The 12,421-nt window shown below is 41.8% G+C and overlaps 1 protein-coding gene across 6 annotated transcripts in view; it reads left to right on the forward strand.

Moving 5' to 3' along the window:
- Positions 1–12,421, forward strand: part of nrcama (neuronal cell adhesion molecule a) — a 183,802-nt gene that overhangs the window by 76,801 nt on the left and 94,580 nt on the right. The gene's annotated exons all lie outside the window — the stretch shown is intronic.

The following is a 12,421-nucleotide window of genomic DNA, read 5'->3' on the forward strand; positions in this document are numbered from 1 at the left end:
TTTATCATGTTTGAGGCACAGCAATGGATGCAAGTACAGATACCTTTTATTTACACAGAATAAAATGATTAAAAAAAACAAACACGAGAAACAGGCATGAAAAAAACATGCATGAAAACACGAGAGTAGAAGTGAGGAAGATTTCTGGAAAATAAAAATAAATGCAAAGCAAATTATCAGAAGCTGGGATTTAAATAAGGCGAGTAATAAGTGTCCAAAGTTAAGGCAGGTGTTCGTGGTTAATGCTGTCTATAAGCAGGGTGTGTAGTTCGAGGGGTCATGCTTGTATGCTTAAGCGAGTCAGCGGATATGGAGGTCCCCCCGTATAAGCAAAAATTGGTATAAATAGCCTTTAGTAAACAAAATAAATGTTCAGAAACAGGAAGACAACTCTCTTAATAGAGACGTGATGCAGCTCGATTCATGCCATGTTGCTAACTAGCTAATGTCTCCAAAGATGTCTCACGTTGGTTTTATAACAGCAATGGACTTACAGTGTCTTGCAAAAGTATTAATCCCCCTTGGTTTTTTTCAGGTTTTGTTGCCTCACAACCTGGAATTAAAATGGATTGTTTGAGGGTTTGCATCATTTCATTTATAGAACATGCCTACAACTTTGAAGATGTGAATTTTTTTTTATTGTGAAGCAAACAACAAATAGGACAAAATAACAGAAAACTTCAACGTGCATAACTATTCACCCCCCTAATGTCAGTACTTTGTAGAGCCACCTTTTGCAGCAATTATAGCTGCAAGTCACTTTGGATATGTCTCTATGAGCTTGCCACATCTAGCCACTGGGATTTTTGCCTATTCCTCAAGGCAAAACTGCTCCAGCTCCTTCAAGTTGGATGGGTTCCACTGGTGAACAGCAATCTTCAAGTCTGACCACAGATTCTCAATTGGATTGAGGTCTGGGCTTTGACTAGGCCATTCCAACACATTTAAATGTTTTCCCTTAAACCACTTGAGTGTCATTGTCCTGCTGGAAGGTGACTCTCCATCTCAGTCTCAAATCACTGGCAGACTGAAGCAGGTTTTGCTCAAGAATATCCCTGTATTTAGCACCATCCATCTTTCCCTCGAATCTGATCAGTTTCCCAGTCCCTGCTGCTGAAAAACATCCCCACAGCATGATGCTGCCACCACCATGTTTCACTGTGGGGATGGTGTTCTTGGGGTGATAAGATATGTGTTGGGTTTGTACCAGACATAGTGTTTTCCTTGGTGGCCAAAAAGTTTAATTTAGTCTCATCTGACCAGAGCACGTTCCTCCATACATTTGGGGAATCTCCCACATGCCTTTTGGCAAACTCAGAATGTTCTTTCCTATTTTTATCTTTAAGTAATGGCTTTTTTCTGGCCACTCTTCCATAAAGCCCAGCTCTGTGGAGTGTATGGCTTATTATGGTCCTATGGACAGATACTCAGGGTTACTTTTGGTCTCTGTGCTGCCTCTCTGATTAATGCCCTCCTTGCCCGGTCCATGAGTTGTGGTGGGCGGCCCTCTCTTGGCAGGTTTGTTGTGGTACCATGTTCTTTCCATTTGATGATGATGGATTTGATGGTGCTCCGGGGGATCATCAAAGATTTGGATTTTTTTTTTTATAACCCAACCCTGACTTGTACTTCTCAACAACTTTGTCCCTGACTTGTTTGGAGAGCTCCTTAGTCTTCATGGTGTTGTTTGGTTAGTGGTGCCTCTTGCTTCGTGGTGTTGCAGCCTCTGTGGCCTTTCAGAAAAGGTGTATATATACTGACAGACCATGTGGCACTTAGACTGCACACAGGTGAACTTTATTTCACTAATTATGTGACTTCTGAAGGTACTGTAATTGGTTGCACCAGAACTTTTTAGGGGCTTCATAGCAAAGGGGGTGAATACATACAGTATGCGCACGCCAATTTTCAGTTTTTTATTTAAAAACATTTTTTAAATTTTTTTTCTCATTTCACTTCACCAACTTAGACTATTTTGTGCAGATCCATTACATAAAATTCAGATTTAAAAAACATTTAAATTACAGGTTGTAATGTAACAAAATAGGTAAAAAGCCAAGGGGGTGAATACTTTTGCAAGGCACTGTACCGCCTTGTGAATTATATGGCATATCCAGCCTTGCATGTGTAATGGAGTGGCCGTTTAACGCCCTAAGACTTCCTGATTTCGTCCCTCTGCTTGATTGTCAATTTAGTAATGAGCAGCTGTCAGTCAGGCAGGTATAAAAAAGCGCTGGTTGAATAACTGGGATGGATGGCGGTGTTTGTGCCCCCCTTCTGTCGATGCGGCTTCTGTCCTTATGCGCTTTGTAATTGCAGCATCTGGTTTTACGGCCTCTATAGTTGCCCTAGTAGGCTCTCCCTCTTCCTGGTTGAGAGAGGGTTCATGATCTGTCTTTCTTCTACTACAGCAATTACAGTGGTAATTTCCTCCCTGCTCGTCTAGTGGGGATTCCTGACTCCGCCGCTACCACATCCGGAGCGGGTATGTTTGTATAACCCCGCAGGCCGAGAAGTCCATTCTAATAGGCGTTGCTGTTTTGTCTAGGCTGCGATACGGCCCCATTCCAGCTGAACGGACCGACTGCTGTACCGTCCACCGTAGTTCCACTGAGCTACATTGGTGCCTGTCTTGCGTCGCTTGAGTGTTGTGTGTGTGCATGTTGCATGTTGTTTATTTTGATTTATGTATTAGTGTTAAATTTTGCCTGATTGAATGGGTGATAGTGTGTAAATTATTTGGAATCATTTCTATGCTGTATTTGCTTTTGTTTCTTTTTGTTTTGTTTGTGCTGTGTTTTGCTTATGCGCTTATTTGTATTGTCTGCATGTTACTATTTTAATTTATGCCTTGTGCTCTGAATGCATGTTGACTTGTCTAATTGCGGGTATTGCTTTGTATGAGCTTTGTTTTGCTTACTGTTCCTTCGTTATCATGTTGTAAGTGTGTCCCTTCTCTGGTGCGTTTTATATCAGGCCATCTTTTATCTATCCTTTCTGGTTCTTTGATTGGCAGGCGTGGGTGATCCAAAAAAGGAGGCGGTAGTCCCTTGGTGGTGGGTCTGGATTACTGCATGCATGGTGTGTTGTGCGACTGATTGTTGTACTCCTGTACGTGCGCATGTGTGTCATTTCACAGAAATCACTTTATTGCGTGCTTGCACGAGTGGTGTGATTTTGGGGTAGGCCCATGCCGGTGGATAGACTACCCCCTTCAGGTAAGCCCTGCCTAGGTGTATCTATTGGTTTTGTGGAGCCCATTTTCACTGCATATTCCTACTCATCGAGTCCAGTTGATGTTTTTAATAGTGGCTATATATATATATATATATATATATATATATATATATAATCTCATTATCTCTAGCCGCTTTATCCTTCTACAGGGTCGCAGGCAAGCTGGAGCCTATCCCAGCTGACTATGGGCGAAAGGCGGGGTACACCCTGGACAAGTCGCCAGGTCATCACAGGGCTGACACATAGACACAGACAACCATTCACACTCACACCTACGGTCAATTTAGAGTCACCAGTTAACCTAACCTGCATGTCTTTGGACTGTGGGGGAAACCGGAGCACCCAGAGGAAACCCACGCGGACACGGGGAGAACATGCAAACTCCACACAGAAAGGCCCTCGCCGGCCACAGGGCTCGAACCCGGACCTTCTTGCTGTGAGGCAACAGCGCTAACCACTACACCACCGTGCCACCCCATATCTCATCTCATCTCATTATCTCTAGCCGCTTTATCCTTCTACAGGGTCGCAGGCAAGCTGGAGCCTATCCCAGCTGACTACGGGCGAAAGGCGGGGTACACCCTGGACAAGTCGCCAGGTCATCACAGGGCTGACACATAGACACAGACAACCATTCACACTCACACCTACGGTCAATTTAGAGTCACCAGTTAACCTAACCTGCATGTCTTTGGACTGTGGGGGAAACCGGAGCACCTGGAGGAAACCCACGCGGACACGGGGAGAACATGCAAACTCCGCACAGAAAGGCCCTCGCCGGCCCCAGGGCTCGAACCCAGGACCTTCTTGCTGTGAGGCGACAGCGCTAACCACTACACCACCGTGCCGCCTGCCGCCCCATATATATATATATATATATATATATATATATATATATATAAAACTAGTTTTGTGTTTTGCCTAACTGTGAGTCGTCAGACCTTTCTTCTTAATAGGCTCCTCCCCTTCCCTTTTCCCTTGTTTTATTATCAATAAATTAATTTAGTTTATGGAATTCACGTCTACTGTCTAGTGCATTTGAACTTGTGTGGGTGTTCATTTGGGAGTTCGTTTCTGATGGTCCCTGGGGAGTTGATCTATAACTGTTCTCTGGGGTGGCGTAGTTGGGCTATATGTTGGGGACTCAATCTCCCCTCCCTTACTGCTTTGCCACACATGGTTCGTGTTCTGTAGCATTCCATTAAATACAGTCAGGTGGGAATACATGATATCTGTAATTTTCCGTTAAGGAAGGCTGAGTGGCAATGAAAATTTGTTATCTTTTCCATGTTGTTTGTACCTCATACAATAACGGATTTCATATGTGAAAGGGACTATAAACAGATACGTAGAAGGAAAAAGAGAGAGACATAACCAGATTGGGACAGATAGAAATAGCTTCTTCTTCTTTATATGTTCAGTGTTTTCTTTGTATTGTATGTGCTCAAAGCGGAGCTCCTGATGAGTGTATGAGCAAAATATTTGCAAGGGCAGAAAATCAACCTGAATAGAATTTTATATTTATATATATGTATGTATGTGTGTGTGTGTATATATATATATATATATATATATATATATATATATATATATATATATATATATATATATGTGTGTGTATGTGTGTGTGTGTGTTATTTACCAGCTGGGAGGCCCGTATGGTGAAATACCGTGACCGAGGTCTTGGAAGTACTGACTGAGGCCCTCTGGGCCGAGGTCAGTATTCAAGGCCGAGGTCACGGTATTTCACCATACGGACCGACATTAAGCTGGTAAATAATATATATATTTTTTCTTTACCAAATTCTAACAGAAAACGAGAGCGCCCGAAAGGGAAAACCAAGCCGAGCTGTCATTTTGAATCCTCATTCACGGCTTTAATGCAAATGGCTTCCTCCTCGGTATACAAGTGCACTTCCATGGCAGGAAAACAACTACATTTTGCCACCTATGTAGTCCCCTATTTATACAAATATGAGTCATTCAGGATTCAGCCATGTTTTTGCTCGGTGTTAGCAAATTACAGGTTTTTAGCTTTCTCCTGAAATGTTTTCTTTTATTTCTTCTTCCTCAGGGTAGTAAAACTCACTTTCGCTGTGAACACTGTCGTTATCGCTATCCATGCTGTAAAATTAATGCTATTCTTCTGAGAAATGCTGGCAAAAATGTATAAGATTTTTGATAATCTTATAAATAAATCTTATTAAAAAAAGATAAATGTTGACAAAAAATTCTACTATGTTTGTTGTTGTGAACGAGCGAGTCGCCAGAGGTCTATAACTGGGGTCCGTAACTGGGGTCCGTACCGTAGGATACGGACCCGCTCGCCAGCCAATCAGAGCGCAGGATTTGATGGAAACCGAACCACGAAAAAATAAAATGTGTTATTCTTTAATTAATAAAAAAAATATATACAGTGCTGGCAAATTGCTTGGTGTAAGAAAAATAAAAGACATCAGGGGGTTCACTATTTTGCATGAAATGCACGTCAGGTCACATATCATTCCTTACACGGTCTATGGTTTCACCTGTATCACCTGTCTGTAACAATAATATAGCTAGTTTGTGGTGTGGTATATTTGAGATGATTTTATTCTTTGAACAATACATATAGCTTACCGCTTAATAGTCCGACTTGTGCCAGAGCACAATTTTGCAGCTCTTTTCCTGTCACTCTGTCAGCACTTAGTTGTGGCATCTTTCTAAAATCTAATGAAAATTGTGTCTCTGGCTTTGCTACAGTATCTGTACCTCCAGCTTCGCTATCTATAATCCAGTAATATTTTGCACTTATACTATTACGTTTACATTATTTACAATCTGAGAATGTTAGTTTTGCCACTCTCTGCCCACTTTTCCTTCGTTACGTTCCTCTTATTGTACATGATTAACACTGTGTATATGATCAACACGGTTTCATGCGCAAAGAATCTGTGAGTGGTTCTGCAGGCATGACCTCACAAAGCCACTGATGGACATACACTTGTCAAGTGTCAATCAATATCCATGGGGCACCCACAGCCATTGAACTGTCCATTAAGTGACATGGCAGGGTGAATGGTTCATTGGCTGATAAATACACATCACAGAAGGTCACTCACCTGACCAGGGTCCATCAACAAAGCCAAAAAATTGGGAAAATTGTTTGGCCTGCACATTCAAGCCCAAAAGGGATTTCCTTTGTACTTTGTGGGTAGCATGGAACGATGTTTTTGCAACGTGTTTGCTCAGTGCATTGACGAATAAGGATTGCTACTTTCTTTAGGCTGTGTGGAAATGTTTCACATATGAATGTGTGTTTGTCCTTTCCTGCAATCATTCCTGGAATGAGTGTGAAATGTGGAGCATTGTTTTTTTTTTTTTTTAAATCAAGAACATATCCCTGAACTAAAGTGTTCTCCAAAGCTGCCACAGGCGATTTCCAAAATAGTCATTATGGATTGTAATTAGTTAAGGATTTGAGGCAAATGAGGTCTTATTCGGCTTAACCTTCTTGGATCCAGTGTCATACTCACAATTACAAAATGTTTCTGCATAATAATTGAAGCGGTGTGATTGGGAAAGATTTGCCATTAATTGCATTGCTAATCCTGTATGTTTGATTAGGTGTTGCCACTGGGAGGTCAGCTGATTCTCCCTCACACTTGTGGGCTACGAAAAGCACTGAATTAATTTTCTCACAGTTTGAAAGAGGTATTGTAGACTTGCGGTCTAAAAGTGAATGGCGAGCCTTTTTTTTTTTTTTTGAACGCAGTGAAGGGAAATGGATTGGTATTCACCTGCAGGAACTGAATGAGATTAAGGAGTGGCTGGGCTCGCCCTATGCCATGACCTTTACTGATTCTCATGCTGGATATTGGATCATTTCATGACAAACTAACACAATGACACTCCAAGCTCACAGTGTGATTTATGACGTATACAGTGTGCGCTTGGATTTTTGTGCCTTTCCTTTCCTTCTCCGACAGTCATGATATCACACAGGCATTGTTCCACACAATCAAACCGTACACATCCTTTCATACTCCTATTTACTATAATGAATTTCCTCTCACTCTTACTCCTGCAGTTCTCACAGTCTTTTCTTCTCCTCTTCATCAGGGAGTCTGGTTTGTGCAAGTGAGGCATAATAGAGACAGGGATGAAATGGGGAGAAGCTAATGAGTGAACGCCGCTTTCCGCTGTTACATATAGCTCTACCCTGTGTGGCAGAGAGCCCTCGCTCACAATAGAGGGGTTTCAAAGGTCTGCACTCCATTTGATTGTATTTCCTGGTGCTGGGAATATACTGTTTGACTGTTAAGTGGGCGCAAAGGATGTAGACCACCTCTAGCGCAACCTTTCACAGCAACAGGTGGGAATGGGCTCTGAAAAAAGTGGAGCCTTTTGAGATCCAGAAGAACGTCTGCATGGTGAAAAACTCAGTTAAAGTACATCCTCATTCTCCTAAATGTACAGTGGTGCTGGAAAGTTTGTGAACCCTTTAGAATTATCTATATTTCTGCATAAATATGACCTAATACATCATCAGATTTTCACACAAGTCCTAAAAGTAGATAAAGAGAACCCAGTTTAACAAATGAGACAAAAATATTATACATGGTCATTTATTTATTGAGGAAAATGATCCAATATTACATATCTGTGAGTGGCAAAAGTATGTGAACCTCTAGGATTAGCAGTTAATTTGAAGGTGAAATTAGAGTCAGGTGTTTTCAATCAGTGGGATGACAATCAGGTATGAGTGGGCACCCTGTTTTATTTCAAGAACAGGGATCTATCTGTGAGTGGCAAAACTATGTGAACCTTTGCTTTCAGTATCTGGTGTGACCCCCTTGTGCAGCAACAACTGCAACTAAACGTTTCCGGTAACTGTTGTTCAGTCCTGCACACCTTGGAGGAATTTTAGCCCATTCCTCTGTACAGAACAGCTTCAACTCTGGGATGTTGGTGGGTTTCCTCACATGAACTGCTTGCTTCAGGTCCTTCCACAACATTTCGATTAGATTAAGGTCAGGACTTTGACTTGGCCATTCTTAAACGTTCACTTTATTCTTATTTTACCATTCTTTGGTAGAACGACTTGTGTGCTTAGGGTTGTTGTCTTGCTGCATGACCCACCTTTTCTTGAGATTCAGTTCATGAACAGATGTCCTGACATTTTCCTTTAGAATTCGCTGGTATAATTCAGAATTCATTGCTCCATCAATGATGGCAAGCTGTCCTGGCCCAGATGCAGCAAAACAGGCCCAAACCATGATACTACCACCACCATGTTTCACAGATGGGATAAGGTTCTTATGCTGGAATGCAGTGTTTTCCTTTCTCCAAACATAACGCTTCTCATTTAAACCAAAAAGTTCTATTTTGGTGTCATTTGTCCACAAAACCTGTTTCCAATAGCCTTCTGCTTGTCCATGTGATCTTTAGCAAGCTGCAGACGAGCAGCAATGTTCTTTTTGGAGAGCAGTGGCTTTCTCCTTGAAACCCTGCCATGCACACCATTGTTGTTCAGTGTTCTCCTGATGGTGGACGCATGAACATTAACATTAGCCAATGTGAGAGAGGCCTTCAGTTGCTTAGAAGTTACCCTGGGGTCCTTTGTGACCTCACTGACTATTACACGCCTTGCTCTTGGAGTGATCTTTGTTGGTCGACCACTCCTGGGGAGGGTAACAATGGTCTTGAATTTCCTCCATTTGTCCACAATCTGTCTGACTGTGGATTGTTGGAGTCCAAACTCTTTAGAGATGATTTCGTAACCTTTTCCAGCCTGATGAGCATCAACAACGCTTTTTCTGAGGTCCTCAGAAATCTCCTTTGTTCGTGCCGTGATACACTTCCACAAACATGTGTTGTGAAGATCAGACTTTGATAGATCTCTGTTCTTTAAATAAAACAGGGTGCCCACTCACACCCGATTGTCATCCCATTGATTGAAAACACCTGACTCTAATTTCACCTTCAAATTAACTGCTAATCCTAGAGGTTCACATACTTTTGCCACTCACAGATATGTAATATTGGATCATTTTCCTCAATCAATAAATGACCATGTATAATATTTTTGTCTCATTTGTTTAACTGGGTTCTCTTTATCTACTTTTAGGACTTGTGTGAAAATCTGATGATGTTTTAGGTCATATTTATGCAGAAATATAGAAAATTCTAAAGGGTTCACAAACTTTCAAGCACCACTGTACAGGCAATTTCATCTTAGTGACCGAAGAAAACACCAGATGGACACTTTTCATTTATATTCTCTGAGGTTTTTTTTGTTGTTGTTGTGTTGTTGCCATGGTTACCTGTACTATTTAAGAGGACCTGTTTAAGTGAGCAGGTGCAACAGTTCCTGTATGATTGATTTACATATGTACCAGCTAAATGACATACCTGTATAGAAAAATCAACAGGTGGTAGATTAAATTGTATATTTTCCATATGAGATTTGTTGAAAGAAATGCTGTATCACTTTTATTTTTTCAGATCCACGACTTTTCAGTTTCTACTTTTATATCTACTGTGGGTTTTTTTTTGTCCCCACTATTATCACTTATCCAACCCCTTTGCTCTGTGATATGTTGAAAAGTGAGAATAGACGAGTAATTGCATTTCCTGACAATGGAGCATCAGCAGGCCAAAAGCACAGGCAATGTTGTTAGTCAGCAGATCCTAAAGCTCATGAGAAAAAAGGCCTATTGATTACGGATTGTGCTGGAATGACACAGGCAGTGCGGTGAATAGGCTCCTCTAAAAGGCCTGAGGTCACCTGATTTTAGCAGGGATTCATTTTATGACTACTAAACCCCCAACTCCAACCCACGTATTGTCCTACAGGTGCCAAAATGACTAACAGTAGTTGCTTTTATATTCAGCTGGATGATCTTTTAAAGCAAAAGGAAACACTGTGAAGGAAGCTGAATGTAAATGTAACATATTATAATGAAGATTGAGAGAAATCTCTGAACACACACACTCATAGGACTAAATACACCGTGATACCCACACTCACTTATTCCAGCTTGTCCCACTTACGTGTGTGGGGTCGCTGCCATGTGGACCCTATTGAATTTTACACCGGATGCCCTTCCTGACACAACCGGGCTTGGGAAACAACCATTCACACAACTATGGACAATTTAGAGTAGCCAGTTTATCTAACTGCATGTCTTTGGACTGTGGGGGAAACCAGAGCTCCCAGAGGAAACCCACGCAGACATGGGGAGAAAATGCTAATTCCACACTGAAAAGCCCCCGTCGGCCATTGGGCTCAAACCCAGAACCTTCTTGCTGTGAGGCGACAGTGCTAACCACTTCACCACTGTACCACCGTGTGAGACCCACACGAACAAACACATTAGATCTATGTTTATTTTTTTTCCAAAGCATTTTTCAGTTAGAATTTCCATCGTCCCTATTTTTAGAATGATTTCATTGTGTGCTAACACAACCTTCTCTGTTCCTGCTACTATAAGATTCGTGATGCTCTCCATGTTGACATTTCAAGGGTAGCTTAAACTAGAACAAGTTCTAACATTTTTCCATGTATTCTTCTGCTCAATTTAGAGACATGGTAGTTAGATGTTTGCACAGTATCATATTCATAATACACTCGCCGGTCACTTTATTAGGAGCACCCATCTACCTGCTGTTTTGTGGAGTTATCTAAATCAGCTGATCCCTTGACAACAGCACAATGCATAAAATCATGCAGATACAGATCAAGAGCTTCAGTTAATGTTCACTTCAAACATCAGAATGGGAAAAAATGTGATCTCAAAGTGTGACTTTCACTGTGGCATGGGTGTTGGTTTAAGCCAGATGGACTGGTTTGAGTATTTCAGAAACTGCTGATCTCGTGGGGTTTTCACACACAACAGTCTATAGAGTTTACACAGAATGGTGCGAAAAACAAAAAACATAGAGTGAGGGACAGTTCTGTGGGTGGAAACAAACGCCTTGTTGATAAGAGAGGTCAGAGGAAAATGGCCAGATTGTTTCGAGCTGCCAGGAAGGATATAGTAACTCATATAATCAATCAGTCTTTACAATCATGGTGAGCAGAAAGGCATCTCAGCATGCAACAGCAGAAAAACACATTGGGTTCCACTCCTGCAGCCAAGAACAGGAATCTTAGAATCAAAAACAAGTTCCTATTAAAGTGGCCGGTGAGCGTCTACGATAATTGTACTGTTGTAAATTATTAGTGTATTTTCCCCCCTATTTTTTCCCCAAGTTTGGTCATCTACCAATTCCCCACTTACTAGCTAACCCTATCAAATGACACCTACCAACTGGGGAGTGTGAGGGCAAAAATGTTCTTCCTCCAAGACACAGCTGATGCATGTTTATGCACTGATGCTTATACTGCATAACAGAACAGCGAAACACACTCTGAGAAGGAAGCACTATCTACCCTCTTCTGAATACACGAACTCACAGATGACCATGGGTGCAGATAGAGCGTGGGACAGGTGGGATTCGTCCCACCCAGATTTAAATTCACCTCGTTCGGTCCCCCCCACTTATAGGGAGGAAAAAACGTCTATGCTGTCTTTCTTTGCATAAGGCAAACCTCACGGAAAAATCAAAAGACTAATTGCCATTTGGTTTATTGAGGTGCACAGCAGTGCATACATAGTTGCAACAACTCACATAAAACAAAACAAAGACTGATGTTCGGTTGGTTGAGCTGCACAGACTGCACAGGTTGCGAGCACGAGCTTGGTTGCTATGGTTACCCACAACAAGTTTGACAGGCATATCGGGGACAGCTCCTAGTTCAGGACCCCAACACGGCATGATGAAGGGTGCCAAACCGAAAAGGCAGAAAACGATTGCATCGTTTTTTCAAAAAACAACGACTGTAAGTAAACTGTGCCTTACTTTATCGTATCACCTTGCAATTTTTTGATAGTCTGTTCAAAGTAATGTCGTAGTGAAAGTAAAATCGTATGGAGTAGAGATGCCTTTCTGGTAGCCTCCTTCTTTCGGTGGTAGCCTGTAGATACAGTGCTCAGAAGGCAGTTTTAATGTTTAATCTGGCGTTCCCTGTAAGGTATTAGGCAGAGACCCGTCCACCCGTAAATTTGACGGGCGATTGCCTATTTCAACGGGCAAGTATACACACAGACGGATACTGAAACGGACGATAATGCCGAAAATTTTCGCACATGAATACTCC

The sequence above is a fragment of the Neoarius graeffei genome, chromosome 2, assembly GCF_027579695.1.
Source record: "Neoarius graeffei isolate fNeoGra1 chromosome 2, fNeoGra1.pri, whole genome shotgun sequence".
Lineage (NCBI taxonomy): Eukaryota > Metazoa > Chordata > Actinopteri > Siluriformes > Ariidae > Neoarius > Neoarius graeffei.